The 20,006-nt window shown below is 40.8% G+C and overlaps 1 protein-coding gene across 3 annotated transcripts in view; it reads right to left on the bottom strand.

Annotated features, from left to right (window-relative positions):
• The window catches only part of fynb (FYN proto-oncogene, Src family tyrosine kinase b), a 109,144-nt gene extending 96,874 nt beyond the window's left edge, over window positions 1–12,270 (bottom strand). For all 3 annotated transcript variants that reach the window (XM_080453137.1, XM_080453135.1, XM_080453136.1), the window contains exon 1: window positions 12,137–12,270. The gene's annotated coding sequence lies outside the window, so the exon portion shown is untranslated. The remainder of the gene's footprint in view (window positions 1–12,136) is intronic.
• Window positions 12,271–20,006: the final 7,736 nt, after the last annotated feature.

The following is a 20,006-nucleotide window of genomic DNA, read 5'->3' as shown; positions in this document are numbered from 1 at the left end:
AGCAGCACATGGCGGAAATCTGTTATAAGAACCTACCATTGCCGTGTCCCTGCTTCATGCAGTGGTATGAACATTTTGGGTCTGGTCGGTGCGGTTGGCGGAATGCACTGTTTTGCAGGTCTATTTATTCAGCTATAAGGTTTTAAATATAGTCCTGCCCTGCTCGCTCCATGGAGCTCCAGGGCTCTGGTAAAAACCGAACAGAGGCCTGCCTGCACGTTGACATGAAATTAAGCCAAGTGGAGTAGTCTCTATGCACAGCAGCCATATTGGGAAGGAATTGGGTCCTTTCCTTACTTCCTTCCATTATAGGTGTTACCAATAATACTAATTAAGGCTCTGTTCCATTTAGTGGCATAGTGGTTGTCTTATTTTCAAGGACCCCCATAACTCTGAGAGTGTACAAATGGAACCAAATGGACCCGCATTTGTACACTCTCAAGAGTTACACACCCACCACAAGGGGCCATTTGGTAACCAAAATGGAGTGTTTCTAGTGAGCCAACAAGCACGATATCAGCACCCTGACCAGAAAACGAGGATAAGAAGAATATCTCACACACACCATCAGAGCTGCCAACTCTCACTCTTTGAGAGTGAGAGTCACGCAATTTAACCTCTTCTCACGCCTCACGCCACACTTGCCATTTCTCACGCTTTTTCCCCCCTCTCACAGCAAAAAAAAAAAAAAAAAGAGCAATCGGGTGGAAAACGGAAGCCTCGTCCTAAAACACACTGCCACCCTTTTTTCGCGGACCGTGGCCGCCGCATTAGACCGGGGGCGAGGGTGTTTTAGGACGACTTTTCCAGATTTGTGGTTGGTGCGCTGCGCGATGGACTGCAGCCACGGTTCACATGACGCTCGTCTGTCACTAATACAAACCAATCAGATGCAGCTTAAGGCGGGTCATTGCGTCTCTCTAGCCAAGGAGAAGGATTTAAGGAAGCACAACAGTGCACTTTGGTGGAGAAATTAAAAAAGTATACAACGTGAAACGCCGACCGACGAGTCTGTCAGCGCCTCAATATGCCGTGACTGATTCTGAAGCGGGTCAAACGGTAGATAACTTAACCACCTCCTTTTTACAAACACATTATCTTTACAAATCATTTTATTTTGATGAAATGGTGGGTCTGACTACATGAGACTTAAACGTTACACAGGCTGCTGGTGGTGGTTTTAACAACAAACTGTGACTAGCAGTGTTAGTCAAATCACTGGTTCTCAACCTGTGTGTCGGGACCAGGGACCCACAAGGCCCAGGGGGGTCCCCACGTAATTTTTTTTGTTTGGGGGGGGTCCCCAGATGACAGTAAAGTGACCATTTTTTTAAAGACCTTTTTAATAAAAAAAAAAGAAGGAAGAAATGAAATATAAAATAGCATTACTGCATGAAAAGTAATCAACAAACAATACTATAGGAAATTGTAATTTGTGAAAATAGCTGATCTACAAGCTCACAACACATCATATCTCGGCATGTTGGTAGTTTGTAGATCGGCTATTTTTACTCTTATAGTGTGACACTCTTGTATGATTAAGTAGGGCAGTGGTTCTCATACTTTTTAATTTCATGGACCCCCAGTTTAATAAGCATTAGGCCACGGACCCCCATTTGATACCTCTTTGCTATCTCTGGGACCCCAATCTATACTAAGAAATCCTAACTCTGAGAGTGTACAAATGGAACACTCATAGTTAAAGTCATGTAACTCCTCAAGGACCCCAGTTTGAGAACCGCTGAAGTAAGGCATTCATTTATGAAAAAACATAAAGTTGAAATATGGAAAGGTTTCGGCCTGACAGCGAAGATATATATATGATTTAATCATTTGCATTTATCCATCAAAACATTATGTTTATTTGTATTTATTCATTTCCTTCACTTGCTGACGTGCTGCTGCGCAACAGGGAAGATATCCGCCAGGCCAGGTGGCCCTACCCAGGCCCATGAAATTGATAGGCAGTCTACAGTAGCCAATTAGAATGAAATCTGCTAAAACTGACTCATACACTAATACAGAACCATATATAGGCAAAATATTGTCTCTGACTCTCTGTCGGTTGGGAAAACTGTTGACCTTTTATTTTAAAACAATTTCAAATGGTGAAAAAAGCCAATCTACGAGCTATAATTATTAAAAATTAAGAAATACTATATTTTAAATAGTGAAAAATACAGAAAATAGGGGAAAATACATAAAATCTCTAATCTGTGATTCTAATGTGATTAATATGACCCCTACAGTCAGTGAAGTCCAGGGCTGAATGTGACAAATATTGAGACAAATAGGCTATAACCCAATACATAATTTTATGAAATAAATGGGTTATATTTTACAGATACAGTAGTTACACTATTCTTGTACTATATTAAAATTAAATCATCCTTAACCTTCAAGTTAAATTCATTATTTCCGTGGACTTAAAAATCATCGTTTTATTTGATGGCCTTCTTTTTGATTGGCCTTTATTACAGGCCCTACCAGCCTGTAGGGGGAGGTAGAGAATCACATTATAATACCAGCCTGTAGGGGGAGGTAGAGAGTAACATATTATAATACCAGCCTGTAAGGGGAGGTAGAGAGTAAAATTATAATACCAGCCTGTAGGGGGAGGTAGAGAGTAACATTATAATACCAGCCTGTAGGGGGAGGTAGAGAGTAACATATTATAATACCAGCCTGTAGGGGGAGGTAGAGAGTAACATATTATAATACCAGCCTGTAGGGGGAGGTAGAGAGTAACATAGTATAATACCAGCCTGTAGGGGGAGGTAGAGAGTAACATATTATAATACCAGCCTGTAAGGGGAGGTAGAGAGTCAAATTATAATACCAGCCTGTAGGGGGAGGTAGAGAGTAACATTATAATACCAGCCTGTAGGGGGAGGTAGAGAGTAACATATTATAATACCAGCCTGTAGGGGGAGGTAGAGAGTAACATATTATAATACCAGCCTGTAGGGGGAGGTAGAGAGTAACATAGTATAATACCAGCCTGTAGGGGGAGGTAGAGAGTAACATATTATAATACCAGCCTGTAGGGGGAGGTAGAGAGTAACATATTATAATACCAGCCTGTAGGGGGAGGTAGAGAGTCACATATTATAATACCAGCCTGTAGGGGGAGGTAGAGAGTAACATATTATAATACCAGCCTGTAGGGGAGGTAGAGAGTAACATATTATTATACCAGCCTGTAGGGGGAGGTAGAGAGTAACATATTATAATACCAGCCTGTAGGGGGAGGTAGAGAGTAACATATTATAATACCAGCCTGTAGGGGGATGTAGAGAGTAACATAGTATAATACCAGCCTGTAGGGGGAGGTAGAGAGTAACATATTATAATACCAGCCTGTAGGGGGAGGTAGAGAGTAACATATTATAATACCAGCCTGTAGGGGGAGGTAGAGAGTAACATATTATAATACCAGCCTGTAGGGGGAGGTAGAGAGTCACATATTATAATACCAGCCTGTAGGGGGAGGTAGAGAGTAACATATTATAATACCAGCCTGTAGGGGAGGTAGAGAGTAACATATTATTATACCAGCCTGTAGGGGGAGGTAGAGAGTAACATATTATAATACCAGCCTGTAGGGGGAGGTAGAGAGTAACATATTATAATACCAGCCTGTAGGGGGATGTAGAGAGTAACATAGTATAATACCAGCCTGTAGGGGGAGGTAGAGAGTAACATATTATAATACCAGCCTGTAGGGGGAGGTAGAGAGTAACATATTATAATACCAGCCTGTAGGGGGAGGTAGAGAGTCACATATTATAATACCAGCCTGTAGGGGGAGGTAGAGAGTAACATATTATAATACCAGCCTGTAGGGGGAGGTAGAGAGTAACATATTATAATACCAGCCTGTAGGGGAGGTAGAGAGTAACATAGTATAATACCAGCCTGTAGGGGGAGGTAGAGAGTAACATATTATAATACCAGCCTGTAGGGGGAGGTAGAGAGTAACATATTATAATACCAGCCTGTAGGGGGAGGTAGAGAGTCACATATTATAATACCAGCCTGTAGGGGGAGGTAGAGAGTAACATATTATAATACCTTTGCTCTAAGTGAAACCTGTGTCCAAACCCAATGTTGAATAAATGTGACTAACAATAGCATAATGTAGTCGTGTTTTTCATCAGAATTAATTAATAAATGCAATTATTAACACTATATAAGCATGAGGGGGCCGACAGGGAGAGCAGCTGGCATGGGGGTGAAGACATCAGTCTTAATGTTAAATTCCTTTAAATCAGTGTTAAAAAGGGCCCTTTTAAAATTTTGGGCCCCCAAAATTTTTTTCGCCGCCGGCCTTCGGCCGGCGGCCGAACGCATTATGACAGTTAAAGTCTCACTCTTACAAATTTCTGAAAGTTGGCAGCCCTGCACACCATGCTCTTTTTTTTGTACAAATGCAAACGGTCCAACATGATTTTCTTCAGTGAACATCAAACCAGAATCAGTGACCAGCAAATGACTGAGTCATTTATATTTGACACACACACAACACACACACACACACACACACACACACACACACACACACACACACACACACACACACACACACACACACACACACACACACACACACACACACACACACACACACACACACACACACACACACACATCATCAATGCCAGGCGGAAGTGCTTGTGCTGATAAGGTTGGGGCGGGCGGGCGTGCGTGTGTGTGTGTGTGTGTGATATGATCTGTATGATAGGATCTGTGTTGTTCTGGGTCCTTGAAGCAACAACCGGCACTAGCTAATTGAATTCCTCTGAAGCCGTTCTCCCTAGACGACCATCTCTACAGGCTCTTGTTCTCATAAGCTTTCATTGCAAGTGTATCACTTATATACATAATTTCATTCCGTGATGTTAACACAAACAATGCCCATAATATGCCAATGTGCCTGCCTGGCATCCAAGAAATAGTCGTTTCTTTGTCAAAAAAAGCAAACAAACGTCAGGCTTTTAAACTAAATATACTGAAGAATTAAGAAAACAAAACTTCCATTATCGACATGAAGTTGCTCGAGGGACTGCCGCCCCTCCCCTATTGGTGCCACCATACCATACCATGCCCCACGTTCATCCATGGTTAAAGATGTACTCAACTGCATAACGACAGCTTGATGTTATCCTTCAAGCCTAGTTCAGACCAAACGTTCGCGAATAGATGAAACCGATTCAGACCCGATTTGCACAATTTCCCACGTTGTCTTGCCGGTGTGTAGTTTTGTTTGACTGTACATTGGTGTGGTTGGTTCACTGAGAGAAAATGAAAATTGAAATGCAAGCGGGGTCAACCACAGCACTTCTTCCCTATTGGTTGACACCCGGTTTGAACTCAGACGCATTGAAAGCATTGCTGTCAAAACGCCACGACCGGACGCTCCGTCCGCTTGCTCCCGTAAAATGGAAGTGAAAGGGACGTGGAGATGCTTCTTTTAAGCTGTTTAGAACGCTGCAGATCGAGAAGAATCACAGCGGTCTGATTTAGCCCCTTAAGCACGTCAGGGTAACAAAATACAAGCGCACACAAGGAGATTAAACTAAAGAAAACAACAACACCAACAACACATTTCAGTGCCTCCGCTTGCTGGTTGCAAGCTGGGGCACAAAGGACAGCACTGTTGTGGCTGTCTCCGTGACCTTCCATGTCCTGGCGTGATGCTGAAAGCAGAGGAGCCACACTCGGAGAATTCCCTGGTGCCACCGCGTATGCCTGGAACACCGAGCCTGGCAGACTAACCCACTCTCTCACAATGAAGCCCTTAACCACTTAAAACCCTGCACTTGGTTGACCGGAATCCCTCAGGGCTCTATACTGGTGACTTTTCTGTTTTGGGCGCTACATTAAATATCTTTAACGCGACGCGTTGTGAGCTTGTCGATCTGCTATTTTCCTGTGAATGTTATCCCCAGAATACGGACAGTGGTTAAAGCCCTACTTTATACTTTGTTGTATGATGGTGTCATGCAAAAATTGGCAAAAAATAACATGTGAGCTTGTATACTGCAACAAAAAAATAAATCAATTGGGGCCTATAAATGATATGCCCAAAATAGGGATGCCAGGTTGAATGTGGTTAAAGGTGGTTTAAGTGATATTCTTAATGAGTGTTAAATACAGTGGCTCTATATTCCGATGTTGATCCAGCAACAGGGGGTCTGCCTGTCTCTCCAGCTAGTAAACAGAAAATACATTTTCATGTCTGGATGCCTATTCTAATCATTGTAATCAACAGAGAGAACTCAGTACAGGATAAACAAGTGAAATTAGAAGTGATGAAACGGAAGAAAGGAAAAGACAAAATTGGAACACTATAAAATTGAAGTTGATAATGATCTTTGGATTGGATAAAATTGCTGTCCCCACTTGAAAAGGCATTTTCTGTTTAGTGAAGAGCGGAGACCCCTGTTACTGAACACACACTATAGCAAACAGTACTCAGAATATAGAGCTTTAACTTTTTAACCAGACTTTTTCTTTTTCACGTATACCTGTTTTAAATAACAATACAGTAATCAGGCATAATGGCACAGAGCATTTTCATGTTGAGATAATTGTGTGGCCCAAATCAAGACTATATCAATTAAGACAATAAGAACCATGAAAATGATTAAAACATATTAAAAAGAAATAATGGGGATCACACAACCTACCAAAGCATTTAGTTGGGATTCTTTTTATAGACAGTCATTAACTCTGTGTTATACAGGGAGGAACAGCTAATAATGTGCTGCCTGGCTGCCAGCTGACCACATCACCATGCACTCTGTGGATGACATCAGTTCCTCGGTTGAACTCTGTGCCAGAAACGGACGTGAAGAGTGCTCCTAAATAAGACTTGTCAGGAAGTGACAGCTAAACGTGTGAGCCATGCCAGGGCCCTTTGAGATTGTAAAGGGCTGCATGCTTCGCGTTTGACACACTGTGCATTTGCATTGTGTTGTTTTTGTCTACCCTGAGTGAGAGCACACGTCAAGACAAGTTCTGATCAATGTTTCATTGGAATGATGATAAATAATAATAAAGTTGAGAGCTTAATTTCAGAGTTACGATTGGATGATGTAGAGCTGCGTGAAGCTCAGGATCTGTCCTAAAACATAACCAGCGTACGACAGGCTGGGCACATAGCCACCAGCAGTTCAGTTGATCCAACCACAGTGGGCAGAGTGACAGAAATTAAACAACAATGGTGACTGGGTTGGACACACACACACACACACACACACACACACACACACACACACACACACACACACACACACACACACACACACACACACACACACACACACACACACACACACACACACACACACACACACACACACACACACACACACACACACACACACACACACGTCTAATAACCTTAAAACATCCACTTCAAAAGAGTGAAGCAGTAACATGAACTCACTTTGCATGCATGCACACACACACACACTTTGTGATGCCATGCAACCAAAACACCCATAATGCCGTTATTAAGAACCAAACCAAACCGCCGTGGGGGAGAGCGAAGCCCTATTTATCAACATTAAAACTGAGCAGCTCATTTCCACACACCACAGGACTGAAGTTGATCTATTGTGCTTTAATGACTGTGTGGTCTACCACTGTGTTTGGTGGTGGAGTTCCGCGGATCTGCTTCAGGTCCCGCTGGCAGGGAATGCGCCCGTCTGTCGTCCTACGAGTGGTAAGCAATGATCGGGATTCACTGACTGACAGTGATTATATATGGGTGCTCTGGTAGAACTTCCGCACGGAGCGAAACAGCGATAAGCAATGTAAACCGACCTGTGTCTGTCTGTCTGTTAGACAGTGGTTAACCACTCAACCGCAAAGTATTTTTTAAATTTGGAAAATAGCCGATCTACAAGCTCCACAACGTGTCACACCGTGGCGCGACGCGTGAGCTTGTAGATCTGCGATTTTTGAAAAGTATAAATACAAAATATAATCTTTGCCTATATTGACATGTCCAAAATTGGGACGCCAGGGTTTAAGTGGTTAAATTGGCAGACCATGGCATTGACACTGCCAAGGTTAGAGGTGCCATTTCCTGTGTAGCTCAATCAGTTGAATGGCATTCACTCTGCCAGGGCTGGGGGGGGGGGGGCGATTCCCACTAGGGCTATCCATGCTAGAACTAAGCAATCTTGGCTTCTTAAGGTGCTTTGGACAACATAGTGCAGTACACTAAAGGCATCGTATGCAACACAAAAAGAGGCTTTTTTTTTTTACAGAATATAAGTCCTCCTCCTGAGTTTGACATTCCCTTATTGTCTATGACAGCTCGCACGTTCAGTTCCTGTTTTTGATATATCCTCATCCTACTGCATAGCATCCAGAAATAAAGCAGCTCTCCTTAACTCATAACTCATTTGTGACAAGAGTAGCACTTCTGTACGCTAAAGACTAGGCAGCCGACGGGGATGGATGTGTGCGAGCACAGTACAGTGGCTTTTCCCTATAACAAACTTAAGAAAATCCATGGCTGCAAATGAGACTGACTTGACAGACCTAAACACAGCAGCGTCAGTCGAGTGAGGTTCTTTGCTACACTATCAGTGTTACGACAGTTCAGTATGATTCATGCCCAGTGGTGGAAAAAGCACTTTTTTTACTAAAGTAAAAGTCAAGACTGCAGTGTGTAAAAAGTCCAGTAATCAAAATTTACTTGAGTAAAAGTACAAAAGTATTGGCATCAAAATATACTTAAAGTACCAAAAGTAAAAGTACTCATTGTGCAGAATGTCCCATTTCACAAGTTCAAAATGTATACAAATCTTTTGAATTAGCAGATCTACAAGCCCACAATGCGTCACATCGCGACACATTGTGAGCTTGTATATCTGCTATTTTCAAATGGCTGAAATATATATACTGTAGGGCTGAAGTGGTTAATGTATGTTTTGTGATAATTAACTAAATCTGCAAAGTAACTAAAGCTGTCAAATAATCGTAGTGTAGTAAAAGTATAATATTTGCCTCTGAGATGTAGTGGAGTAGAAGTAAAAGTACTGGAAATTGGAAATACTCTAGTAAAGTAAAAAATACCTCAAAATTGCACTTAAGTACAGTACTTGAGTAAATGTACTTGGTTACTTTACACCACTGTTCATGACGACTTCCAGAGACATCAAAACCATTAAAGCAGTATAGTTCTCAACAAGTGGACCTTGAAAAAAACAACTAGTTTTCATTGTGACACAGATAAATAGTCGGCCAACTTAAAGTACACTACGTTAGTTGCATTGATCCAAGCTGGAACCCAATTGATCGATTCGTTGTAATAAACAGGCTCTGAAAATACACGCGGTCCACCCATCAGACTACTTAACACGGCGGTCAAATGGCTGCCGTGTTAAGTGGTGAGAGGGTCGGCCGCGAACGCTTTCAAGATTTGCAAGTGGTCCCTGATCCAGAATAGGTTGAATCAAAGCCAAAAAACGGACCGCTGAATTAAAGTAGCTATGAAAAAAACCCAGATGCTCCGACCTTGAGAATGTGCACCATGCAGGCTTTGCGTAGATGTGGTTTCTACGAAATGTGATATGTTCTGCATGAGCACTGGTTTCCGTGGTCGGCTTCCGATTCCCGGCACCCCGGGGGGAAGATTCAAAAAACTGAAACTCACCATCTTACCCTTCCATATAGGCAGGCAGCACCTGAAACCAACAGCTGTAGATATGGTTGTAAAACTAATTCCAAAATGTCAGAAGATTAAAAAAACTTCACACATTCAAAAGAATAGATCTACAAGCTCACAAGGCTTTGACACATGCTTGTAGAGGTGCAAAATTATTTTGAAAGTTTTTGAAAATGGCTTAGTTAAGAGGGTTTTCATCATGTTTACCATTCTTTGATAAATGACAAAGTGCAAAACAATGACATTTCCCATTGAGGTTATGACTAATTAATGTAATGACTAATTAAATTAATAATTTAATGACTCTTGAATTTCGATGGCTTATAACATGGACCAAACCTATAGCTTCAGTTCAGCTTCAGACCAAAGAACCACTTCCACTGGAAAAATGCTGATATGGTAAAACAGAGTTCATACTACTACACAGTTGGTCAAACCCAACATGGGTTGAGCCAGACAGCTGTGTCTGGCAGAGGCTAGATATAAACTACACTACAGTAAACAATCCGTGAAGCACTACAGTAGCTAATGTAGTGTGGTGAGTATAGTGACAGGGAGTTCAGCTCTGCACTATGGGCTGATGATGCCTACTATTGTTTTCAAAAGAGGTGGGGGTGAGAAGAGCAATTGACCCCAATTACCAAAGGAAAGAAGAAAGCAATTTCCTAATAACACACCAAGGGCTGATTCCAAAAAGAGCGGATGTCTCAACAAAGCACTCATATAATTCGCATCACATTCCACTGACAAATGAGACTATGAGAGACCACAATGAAGCCAAGGGACATCTAGATCGGCCTAATTAAAAACGTCTCGAAATTGTTGAAGCGACATTGGGGTCATTAGAATAGTAATAATAGCATAGGCTACACAGCAATAGCTACAATACCTCCTCTGACATTCTTTCTGACAGTTTGTCATTGTGCTCTGCAGAAGAACTGATTGATTGATTGATTGACTTTATTAACAGGAAAAAAGCACAGAAAGTACAGTTCTCTACAAGGTCTGCTAAAACCCAAGAAAGCACTGTGGCTTGTTGTTTCCATTGGGGTCCTGTGTACTCAATTCATCGAAGCATTCAATGACAGACAAATAAAACTCACATAAAGAGAGCAAGACAATGCCAATCCCCAGTGCTATTCAGACAACGGTCTCCCACCCCGTCATTATACAGTCAGACGCAGAACGCTTTAAGAGTCGTGAACACAAACACTCAAATTGTTCTCATTCACTCGCTATTTCAGTCTGTCTGTCTGAGACTGTTGTGTCGCAAGTTGCACCACAGACAGACCCTATACAACAACACTCACCCTGTGCTCACAGCATACTCTAGTATAAGTCCTGAAAGCCAAAGTTAAGGGAAAGAAGCGCTGATCACGTTATAATCAGTCGTGGAAAAAGTAGGCCTACTCAAATGTTTTACTTAAGTAAAAGTATCAATACTGCAATGTAGAAATACTCTATTACATGTAAAATTCCGGAATTCAAAATTTTAATTTAGTTTGAAAAGAGTATTGGTATCACAATGTACTTAAAGTACCAAAAGTAGAAAGTACTCATTATGCAAAATGTCCCATTCCACAAGTTTTCAAATGTAAAATAATTTATAATGTAATTTATGAAAATATTTTGAAAATAGCAGATCTACAAGGTCACAATGGTTGCATCGCTTGTGAGCTTGTATCTGCTATTTTCAAATGGGAGAAATGTATGCAGGGTGGCTGAAGTGGTTAATATATATATTTTGTAATGATAATCAAAATCTACAAAGTAACTATAGGCTGGTAACTAAAGCTGTCAAATAATTGTAGTGGAGTAAAAAGTACAATATTTGCCTCTGAGTCTGAGATGTAGTGGTGTAGAAGGAAAAGTACTGCAATTGGAAAGTAAAAAAAATACCTCAAAATTGTACTTAAGTACAGTACTTGAGTAAATGTACTTAGTTACTTTACACCACTGCTAAGCAGCATCCACATAACGGAATCTCGGGCTTGTCCTTCACGTGACTCTCCATCAATACAAGATGCAGACAGACAGGGAGGTGGTTGGTAAACAACCGACATCAACATGAATGAATGCTGCAACAAGGCGATGCTCTGCAGATTCGGAAAGCCTGATTATATGATTTAAAAAGAGTGAAGTATTCCTTTATTTGAATGGCAGAGGGTAACCTACTTTAATAATCCTATAGGGTTCTCTATATCTCGTCTTCATTTCGGGTATCATCAAGGCACAGTCAGCAAATGAACGGTAGCGTAAAACACAGCACGATATAGCCTACAGCAGTCGACATATCATCTGCATTCTATAGCCTATAGAGCAGAAGTAATTGTATGTACAAGTAACGTTAGTAATCATTTACATATAGCTATAATAAAAAAACAATCAAAGTATTTCATTTCGTTTTGGGATCTGAATCCAGGCATAAAGTGGGAAACTGTCTCTTACCAATTCAAAGGCGATCAGTGATCCAGTGCGCTATATTCCATTAATACCGTCAGACGAGCACGGATAATAATAAATGATTATTATCCCCCCCTATAATACAGATAACGCTCTGCTCTCCTCGCCGTTATGCCGCTGTCTGTGTGATGATGGTGGCGTTGGGCTTTGCATGGCCACAATGAAACTAACGGGACTGCCCGCCAGCGTTGCCAGGTGTTGCGAAAGAAATAAGCAACTAGGTCTATGCAGGCTCTGCGGGTCTATGAAAACAAGCCCAAAATAAGCGACTATTATTAGGCCACACATGAACACCTTGAACCTGTAATATATAGCCTTATTAGCCTACATCAGCTACTTGCAAATATCAGATCTACAAGCTCACAACGCGTTGCATCGCGAGCGACACGTTGTGAGCTTGTAGGTCTGATATTTTCAAAGTACGCTCTTGAACAATAATGTTTTTAAAAACATTTTAAATACACAAATCTATTTACATTAGGAAGCAAGCCCAAAATAAGCAACTACACTTTAGAAACAAGCCCAAAAAGAAACGCAACCCGCAACTAACCAATATTTACAAGCTACTTTACAAAAAAATAAGCCCAAAGTCGCTTATAATAAGCGGACCTGGCAACGCTGGGGACTGCCCGGTTGATTGACACAACGCCGAACCAATAGGCTGGAGAGGCTGAACGGAGGGAAGGGCATGATAGGGATGGATCAGCGTGATGTAACTCTCTCCTCTACGGTACTCTGGGCTCTACACGTTAGATATGTCAGTCAGTGTTGCCATGTCTGCTTACTATAAGCGACTTTGGGGCTTGTTTTTCTGTGAAGTCGCTTGTAAATATTGGTAGTTGCATTTTTTTGGGCTTGCTTGTTTGCTTCTAAAGTTCTGTTGCTTATTTTGTCTTCCTCCCTAAATGCTGTTTAAACCAGTGATTCTTAAACATCTTCATGGCAAGGATTAATTAATATGTATTTGTCCGCAGAGTCAGACAGTTTTTGTTGTTTAAAAATATGCAGAATATACTAGATTTCTTTTTTTTTTAAATAGTAGATCTACAAACTCACAACTCTAGCCAGAGGCCGTAGCCTATTCGCTTCCTTTGGGCTTGTTTTCATAGACCTGGTTGCTTATTTCTATAGCAAAATCTGGCAACACTGTATGTCAGTGCCACGGCCACGCATACGGTTGATACATTACATTCAGGTTGATACATTACATTCAGGTTGATACATTACATTCAATTATATTCAGTATGACTTAAAACAAAATGAATGCTTTAAATTCAGAGGAAAATAACTGTCAAGACAAACGCTGTGTTTAATGGAGTAGGCTAAAAACAGCTATTTTGATTTAATTCGACTGGGTGAAAGATATGCTGGCGATACGTTCATGTCAAATCTGTTTGAAATCTTTAGTGACTAATTACTTACTTTGTAGATTTTGATTACTACAAAACATAGGCTAGATGAACCACAGCTACATTTAAACTTTAGCTATTTGAAAATAGCAAATCTACGAGCTCACAACGCTTCGCTATTTTCAAAAGATGTTTTATACATTTTACACATATTCTGCATAATGAGTACCCTTTACTTTAGGTACTTTAAGTACATTTTGATGCAAATATTTTGAATTTTACTCAGGTAAATTTTGATTACCGGACTTTTACTTGTAGCAGAGTACATTGCAGTATTGAAAAATGTGAGTACTTTTCCCACCACGTATACCCCACATTCGGTAAGCCAGCAAGTCATCTTTATTTTCCTTTAGATTAGAGCGCCACCTGCTGTCTAAATAGCTACACATAACATTATTCACAAAGATGGAATAATGTTAGAACACAAACCCAGTCATTCTTCTGCTAAGAAAATGTCTTGAAATCATTTTCATTTGAATAACAATGTTCAACTGTACATAGATAAACTTTATTTCAGACACAATGGTCCACATAAAAAAGAGATACAAAACAGACAACACGATAGCCTGAGTGTAACCAGACTGATTTCACTACATAAAGCCCAGATCAATTAAAAACATATGATGCTATATATAATATTGCAACACAACTGACAATAAAAAGTTTAGAAAAAAGAACAGGCCTACATATTACAGACAGCCCGTTTTATTGATATTTGTACATTAGGCCTGGCTATATGTTGTATTGCATTTATCTATTATTTATTTACACTGACTCTTACAGATTCAATGAACTGCACATGAAATAAAATGTTACACTTGTTCAAATATTTGTATTTGAAATGTTAAAACATATGATACTGCACATTTAATCCACAAGACCACAAATAACAAGAACAAAAAACTGCACAATAATAAAATAATATATATAATATATATATAAGCCTGTTGATGCGAGTTTAAGTTTAATGGTGAGTAGATACTATACCAAAAACAACTAAAGTAATTAGCTTCTCAGAAGCAACGATTTGTTTTAGCTGCACTATGTAACTTTCCTCTTCTACCCCGGGTTTGAATCTGGTTTCCTGCGCAAGTGCTGACATTTTTACCATTGAGCTAATAGAGCCTGCCTGCTTGGCTCAGGGAATAAATTGAATCTTGACCATCAGGTCAAAATTCGTGTCAGATCCTGTGTCTAGGTGAGACATGATATTTGACACGATCTAAATGTCAAAATGCAACCACCCCAATTTTAAGTTATAATTATTGAGTTAACATACTCTACCATACAGATTGGACAAAATTACATTTACATTTTTTTTAAATGTAGACAAAGTTACATAGTGCTGCTTTAAATTCAAGAAGAATAAACAAGACATTATTAACAAACATTTTAAAACAACTGTCAGAACCTCTGTCAGGGAGAACCCGGGACCTGCATCATTTGGTTCCCAAAATAAAAATTCCACAATGCCATTTATTTATTTAAATATAGGATTGTCACTATTTTAGACAGGCCTACCATTTACCTATGAAACAGTAGCTTGGTTGATGCTAGTATCAGTTATTGAGCATGAGCAGCAGATATGTTTGTCCCCAAATGCAGATAGCTGCAAGTTGAATGAAATCATTCAACATGTTAATTTGTGTCAGACAACTTGCTTGGCTATCAATTCAAACATTCTAGACGAGTTGGACCCCACTGTACTGAAAGGGTTATACGCAAGTCTTTGACAACAAACTTGGCATTATGCCTTCCGGATAAGTCGGCCATCCCCACCCAGCCAGCACCCACTGAAAGTAAACAATGTGAGATGCCAAAAGAAATAAAAAACAAAACATCTTCAAGGTGGCGTTGTAGGGCGTCATTTTTGTAAAAGTAAATTCCTTGCCACACTCTGGTTACACTTACACTATTCAAATTGTATGAATTTATGCTCTGCATTAGAGGTCCTCTTGTCTAGTTTGGGGATTGAGAGTTAACTGTCACTTGACAACGGTCAGATGATACCAGCTTTCTCCAGATGGTGGCAGTGTTCTGTAACAGGTTATGCCTCTGTGCCTTGTGAAAAATACCAAACCTACATTAGTTGGGGCAGTAGAGGGTCAAAAGGTAGGAGCGGCTGCTTGGGAATCGGAAGGTTCCGGCCCGGTTCAATTCCCAGCTCTCCCTGGGTTAGTAAGGGTTGGGTTGTAAAGTACTAAAAGAAGCTGTTTAAAGATTCTGGGATTAAACTCCATTTCCAACGCAGAGCATCATGCTATGTATGCTTGGAGCCAGCATAAAAGGGCCATTGACTGTACATAGATGAAAACTATTGCAGAGGTGTTCCTATTAACTGCCACTCCAAAAAAAAAATGTACAGAGGTCATCAAGAGTCTGATGACTTTCAGAAGGGTTATTTTCTTTGGACAATCTTAGAATAAATAGTAAAGGATGACACTCTCACTCTCATGGAGAAAAGGATTAACACATGAGACAATGCCAAGTACACAAGCTACCGAATCCAGAACAAAATTATTGAGGGGGTTATAGCTGGGATGTACTAAGTGAAATAATAAGAGAAGTAAAAGAAAGAAGAACTACATAGGATCCATTGGGAACACAGGTTTCCTTTTCCACATTTGCTGAAAAATAACTATTTTGGACAAGGTTGCCACCCAACAGCGATGATATTATGCTGTACAATCACGACAAAGCTGCTGGATGCCTTTGAGAACCGCCAGCAGCCTCAACAAGCATCTGCCTTCCTGCGGGCGCAGCAGAGCACTTAAGTCCTGATGACTCCAGAACCACCAGAGTTCTATTCTCATGTGCCCATGAGCCCTACGGAGAGGCCCTGCTTCGCCCTTGTGGATGAACCAATGAGTCTCTTTCCAGGGTTAAAAGACAAGCTCTTGTGTGCCCATGAACCCGTCAGTACCAGAGCGCAGTGTGGTAGGGCTGATTTCGCCCATCTGGTCTCTATACGGTCCCTGTCGCCGACATCTCACCCACAATGCAAAACCTGACAGGGTAATTATACAACACTGCACGCAAGTCAACCATCACATATTAAATGCAACAATACAGGGGCGTACAAATATAAATGCTCACGTGTTGCTTTGAAGCACGTTGTGAGTTATTGTTATTGTTTCACATCTAATTTTGGCATGAAACTCAGTGGCGTAGCGCAAAATCGCGGGGTCCCAACACAAGGACGGGGACGGGGGGGACGGGGCTTTTGCAAACGGCAATGAAGATTGGGTACGGTGCGGTAAATGGGCCCCCCTCGGTGGGGCCCCTCCGCGGTGCGTCGCTTGCTACCCCTCCGCTATGCCACTCTGCTCTGTGACAGTGCTTTGTCTCGGAGCAGCAAGGCAGTCAGTCTTTCATGTACTCCAGACTCCAACAGACTCCCATGACAAATACCAGAGCAGCTATTCTATTTTGAAAAGAGAGGGGTGAGTGACATAAGGCCCTGTACTAGTTCATAGGCTGGTAGTGAGTTACTGCCCAGTGTGACGGCTTTAAGTCAAGTTAGGTAAAACTGCCCAGTAGTAAGAAATAGACTCCACTCGAGGCGTTCTGGTACTGTAGATTTCCACCATGTCTTACAACTATTCCTGATTATACTGTTAATTTATTTTGTACTGTATGTGTCATTTGTTATGTCCTCCTGCAAACAAAGCGAAAATAATAATAAGGGTGACTGAAAATGTATCGTTTCAGCTGGGTCCTAAAATGGTATGAGATGTGTTTTAACTCATTCAGTGCCAAAAATATTTCTGGCTATATCACCCCTGTGCCAAGGCCAAAAATACATTGTAAAAAAAAAGTGCTTAGGAGCCGAGATACAGCCTTTTTCAGTAAAAAGTTAAACAAGAAGTGAATGGAGCAGCAAATCTTCAAATCATCATATCTTGGGTTCTGAACCTTTTTTTTCAAAAAAAAAAAAAAAAAAAAAAAAAAATTATTTTTTTCATTTTTTTTTTTCATGACGTCTCAGACGTCATTGGCACTCTGGGCTTATGAAAAACGTGACGTCTGCGACGTCATTGGCACTCAATAGGAGGCCTGGGTTCTGAAGGCTAATTTATACTTCGGCGAACATAACTGCTTTTAAAAGGTAGGGTAAGTGATATTTTTTGGTTAAAACAAAACGTTTTTGTTAAAAGGTTAAAGCACTATATTCTGATACGAAATCGAAATCATTGCTATACAGCAGGGGTGCCCAAAAGGTAGATCGCAATCTAACAGTAGCTCACAAAGGCTGTGCTGGTAGACCACATGACATGTCCCTAAAGAATAAGAATGAAAATATCAAAAAACATTTATAAACAAAAATCACAAAACACAAAAAAAGTTAAGGTGACTTGATTGATTGACATTAAGAACGGCCAGTCGGTTCCCTTTACGGCTTCTATAGTAGGCAAACCCACAATGCAAGGCTTTGTTTTCAAGAGTATTGCGCGCAGGGGTCATCAACATGTCCGTACATGGACAAACATGTCTGAGGCACTTTTTTCCTGTATATTCACAATCTAATCTTAAAACATGCGTTTGTACGCGATACCAGTCCTGCACGTACCACGTACGGTATGTGAGTCAAGTCAACGGTATGACCACAGTGGAAAAGAGCAAAAACATGGCATCTATTGAGAAGGAGCACCAAGGCATAGGAGGGCAGAACTTCAAAGTGTCCAATAATAACAATAACGACTAAATTATAACACTCAACAAGCATAATCCATGGAAACCCTTGATCCACAGCCTCACCATCAGACCTCCTCACCTCTGATCAAACTTAGGCACCTTTGCATCAAACTATTGTGACACTGCATTCCTTTAAATCTAGTCATGCCCTTCATTAATGACTCATCATGTACATAATTATCTGTTTTGACTCTCTAGTATTTTTCCACTGTGCCATCGGCATACTTTCTCATCAACATAGACTTGGCCTACTGTTCACCTTAATGGAAACCACAACTATAGAAGCTATACGTTGAAAAACTAGTTTAGCTGGAACTCCCTTTCCTCAAGTAACACTGTCCTCTGACAAGCCATCTGTCTATATACTGTAATAACCATAATTATGAAGTGTAATACGAACCCACGCACCTTTACACCTAAGTGGCCCTTTTGCTCCTGCAAAGTAAGATGGAAGCACTGTCTGTACTGATAAGACCCAATTATTGAAATCCCAAACATGGAATATACTTGGACCATGCCACATTGAATGCTTGTCTCAGGACTGCCACCTGCCAGTGGATAACTTCCCTGTCTCCAGGTTTTCTAAAGTATAGGCTAGCTAACCACTTTAACCATTTCATCCCAATTTTGGGCATGCCATTATAGGCTAAAAATAAAAGAGAATTGCTGATCTATAAGCTCACAACATGCTGTGATGTGTTGTGAACTTGTAGATTGGCTTCCCCCCCCCATCAAGAGTCCATTAGTACTGTATACATTTAGGGCTAGGCCTATTATTGATCACTTGTTTAGCATGCAAAAATGTAATATTGATGGAAATGTGCATCACAAGCTGGCAACAAGATCTTGTTGAGCTGGTAATTTTGAAAGTAGTTCTCAAGTCAAAAAAGTGCCAGCACCCCTGTGTTAGAGTGTTTGTTCAGTCACAGGGGTCTCCCTGTCTCTCTAGCTCAGGGCTACTCAACTTAACTCTCTCAGTGCCACGCCCCGAGATATCCCGAGTTTTTCCAGAGTACCCTCCGTGCCAGCACGAGAAATCCAGAGTTTTTACTTTTGACTGTGGTCGCGCTATTCTGTTTATTTTTCATGATCACTTTCGCTTCCTGACTGCTTCAGACTCATTGGGTTCCGGTTTCATGACGCAGATTCCGTTTCCGGTTCTCATTTTTTTCCCGCGGTCATTTTTGGCCAGAATAGGGAAAGTCACGGTTTTTCACACGGTATAAAAAACGAACGGAGAGGTCCACGTCTACTCTCTTTGGTCTGGGTGACGATCAGTCATCGTAGTCGTGTATCGCATCGTAATTTAGCCCGATCAACGATTGTCGAAAATGTCAACATCCGGTTATGACCGGATGTGACGTGAGCCTGTTTGGGAGGGGGCGAGTGAGCCAGCGAGGTCATCAATGTGTCGATTTGTTGCTCTCTACTGGTAGAACTGTATTATGGGTTTAAAAACCCAATCAGATTATTTATTTGAATGAAAAATTACAAAATTAAAAAATAAAAATAAACGCAAATTTCTGGCACTGGGGGAGTACTTTATGAAAATACTCTTGGCACTGAGAGAGTTAAGATGGCTCAGGGGCCACTCAGCAAAATACCAAAAGTCCAAGGGGCCGCAAGCTAAAAATGACGGTCCTATTTTGGATTTTTCGATTTTGTAACACACACTACGCATCGTTATTGTTATAAGAAAATGTACATTTTGACATCATATTCTTTTCACTGTACCCGTTTATTTTGTGTGT

This window comes from Gymnoscopelus braueri, assembly GCF_963280865.1.
Source record: "Gymnoscopelus braueri genome assembly, chromosome: 16".
NCBI lineage: Eukaryota > Metazoa > Chordata > Actinopteri > Myctophiformes > Myctophidae > Gymnoscopelus > Gymnoscopelus braueri.
This window is presented reverse-complemented; position numbering and strand designations above follow the sequence as displayed.